The sequence below is a fragment of the Polypterus senegalus genome, chromosome 3, assembly GCF_016835505.1.
Source record: "Polypterus senegalus isolate Bchr_013 chromosome 3, ASM1683550v1, whole genome shotgun sequence".
In the NCBI taxonomy this organism is placed as follows: domain Eukaryota; kingdom Metazoa; phylum Chordata; class Cladistia; order Polypteriformes; family Polypteridae; genus Polypterus; species Polypterus senegalus.
In genome coordinates this window covers 123,497,141-123,500,891 of record NC_053156.1, presented here as the reverse complement: position 1 = coordinate 123,500,891, position 3,751 = coordinate 123,497,141, and positions in this window count along the sequence as shown.

Below are 3,751 nucleotides of genomic sequence, written 5' to 3'. Positions count from 1 at the left end.
CAGATAGAGTTGACGCACTACAGCCTGCATGCCTCAATAAGTCATCCTCCCTCGCTCTTACTTTTTACCGCTCATCTAATGAATACACTGAGTATGGCTTTACCAAAACAATCATTGATGGCTAATAAAGTATCCATTATTCGAGTATGTAGATCGGGATATATATATACATATATATATACCCGCGTATCGCAGCGAGAAGTAGTGTGTTAAAAAGCTAGAAAAGAAAAGGGAACATTTTAAAAATAACGTAACATGACTGTCAATATACAGTATTTGTTTTGTGAGTGTTACTGAGTGTTGCTGTCATCAAGGATTTGATTATCATTATTTCTTTCAATCAGGTTTGTATTTGTAGGATGTGTTGTGTTCAAGTTACATTCCGTGTTTGTCAATCGCTGTAAAGATGACAGGTTTCATTCATCGATTCGTTTCTTACTGCATCAATAAACAGCTCGTCTTCTTCTTTATCTGAGACCTGACACACTGCATGCACGGGTTTTTTACACTGTCTTCCTTTAGCGGACATTGACTTTTTCCACGTGTGCTTTGTTTCCAGTAGCTGGATTTATGAATATGCTTGTATGTATCAGGCGCTTCATATTTTTGCTGCCTTTTCAATTGTGTAATTCGGTTTTGTTCAGCTCTTTGGAACTGTTGCTTTTATCTGTGCACTGCGCCAGTTCACGTGAGCCACTCGTGTACATGCATCGAAGGTTCCCAGCTGTGCTGGTGCCATCTCGCTATGTCCATGGCTGTATTTAATGTTACCTTAGTCCTGGCACTTAAAACTTTCTCTCGCAGTTTAGCTGAGTTTGTGTCAAACACCACCCTGACCATCTCATCTTCCTCTCATAAGCACAGTCCTTCACCCGTGAATATTTAGTGGAGTTTGCTATTGATTGCCGCTGACGGACGGCCTTATATGGGCAGGCACTAAATTACAAACGCCAGCGCAGCCTGTCTATGAACTTAATTTAAAGTGTAGGTTTACATCGTGCTTTGTTTCAAGTAGCAGAACTCATGAATATGGTTGTATATGTCACTCGCCGCTTCTTATTGTTTCGCTGCCTTCTCAATTATATAATGCATGTTTTCTTCAGCGCTTTTGAGGTCTTCCTGGTTTTCTATGTACTGCGTGATTACGTGGGAGGCGTGATGATGTCACACTAAACTCCCCCACGGCGTTGAAGCTCATCTCCATTACAGTAAATGGAGAAAAACAGCTTCCAGTTATGACCATTACGCGTAGAATTTCGATATAAAACCTGCCCAACTTTTGTAAGGAAGCTGTAAGGAATGAACCTGCCAAATTTCAGCCTTCCACCCACACGGGAAGTTGGAGAATTAGTGAGTGAGTGAGTGAGTGAGTGAGGGCTTTGCCTTTATTAGTATAGATAAATAATTGCATGTAAACGATTTGCCAAAATCTGTTGTATGTAAACAATACTGTTTAAAACGTTATTGTTTTTTCATCAGAAAACCCGGTTTCCACGTCTACCTGTATTAGTTTAAATAGCACTTTTACCACTCGCAATAGTGCGGACGCGCTGACTTATCGTGTCGGCTGGGTAACACAGTGAATGCGGCGTCTATCTTAACATGTCTATGTTTTCCGTAGCCTGCTACAGGAAGGTACTCTCTCGACCATTGGCATTGGTTTCGCTCCTTGCTATTTTCGTTATAATGCGGTGGTGGTTTCCTAAGCCTTTGTTATACTGAATTCCTTTCTCATCGTTTTCCGTTCCTACTCTTACACCTATGCTATGCTATGCCGGGCTTCGGCTAGTTTGAAATAATTTATAATAATCAACTTACTTGTTCTATATGCTGCTTTGCGCGGCAATTGAACCTTTGTTACAACATATATTTTTTGGTGCGGAGTGCATATTAACATAAAACATTGCAACACAATAAGATGTGAAATAGTGCTGCAAGGATTAGGAATCATTTTTGCAATGATATTTTAATATAAAAGGATAAAGGCTGACTTGGAAAGCTTTTCGTCACTGCTAGAAGAAATCGACTATAAGAACTGTAATAAATATCTTGCATAATAAAGTACAATCTTGTTAAAGTATAAAATAAAACAGAAGAGTCAAAGCATATAAAGATTTGAATGAAAGAAAAAAAAAAAAAAAAAGCTTGAACCTGCCTTCAGGGAGAACAAATACAGTACAAAAATAAAGAACTACTTGAATATACTGTGGCAATAATCTTGAGATGTACACTATCAATCAAGCATCACCGCTATACAAACACTTACTTGGTCATTGTCATTTTTCGTTCACACCTTGGGTCACTTATTTTACTCTAGGCACCAGACTAAATACTAAGCAAAAAGGTCAATTGTTCAGCAAAATGGGTTTCGCAAATAGTAAATTATTTAAAATCCCAACTACCATTATTCTTTACTAAGAAAATCAGGGTTGGAACCATAAACGCTTTAATAAAGAGGATTTAAGTTGCTGCAGCTGGCTTAGTTCCCAGGTCACCCAGATGGATTGACAACACAAAACCTCTACGCCAGGTAAACTACAGTTCAGTCAGAAACTTCTTAAATCCAACCAGTCTCTCAACTTAAACAACCACATATTTAAACTCCATAAGCCTTTATCAAACACAAAACAAAATGTACTTCTTTTTTTCTTTCAGTTTTAAAATAAGCACAATTTTCCTTTCCCTTTCATGTTTTCCAAACAAAGGTCTTTGTTCCTTTTTCTTTCAAAAATCATAAGCCACACCCAGCAAAATCTACTGTTTGCCATGTGCCTTTTATAAGCGGTCGACAAAAACTGCATGCATGTCAAAACATCCATAGCACACTAGATCAAACTATTAAATTGTGAGTGCAGTGTACATGCAAAAATACACATAAAAAAATAAATGAAAATTGTTTAGATTAAAAGGTACCCTGAAAAAAAGATGATTAAACTACATGAATTCTTGAAACATAACACTGGTCAACAAACATTTTGCTACTAGGATTCTTTCACCTAACAGATTTCACTTGCTGACTCCAAATCTGAAAACCGTTTTCGTCCAGCATGTCCCATTTTTTAGTTATGATGTTCCAAGTCTTAACCAGGGTGACTGGACAGTATAGGCAATGCGTTTTCAGCATTTAAGAAAGAAGTTTGGTCTTGAGAAAAGTGAAAACAAAATTAAGGAAGGTGTTTTTGTTGGCCCTGAAATCCGTGAACTGATGCTTGACAATGAGTTCAAAAGGAAACTGAATCCCACTGAATCAGCACCTTCATTCGTGCAGGCTGTTCAGAATTTCTTGACAGTCACAGAGCAGAGAATTATGCTGAGCTTGTGGAGAATATGAAAGTATAATAGGTTACGGGAGCCAGAATGTCACTGAAGACGCATTTTTTACATTCTCATCTCGACTTTTTTCCACCAAATCTAAGCGATGTCAGCGATGAGCATGGGGAACGATGTCATCAAGATATAAAGGTGATGGAAAACTGATATCGGGGGAAAAATTCACTCCGAGCATGATGAGTGACTACTGTTGGTTCATGCAAAGAGAGAAGGATGTCCAGTACAAGCGCAAAAGCAATTGCCTCAGACAATTTTGAGCACACTGACCTCTCTTTTATATTGAGGTAAATTGACATAAACATGTTTTGAAGTGTCTCTGGTATTGTCTTCTGGTTTGTTTTCAGAATAAACAGATTCAAACAACTTTGGTGGGACAGAGTTCAAACTCTAGATATTGTATTGATATTGAAAAGTGTCAAAA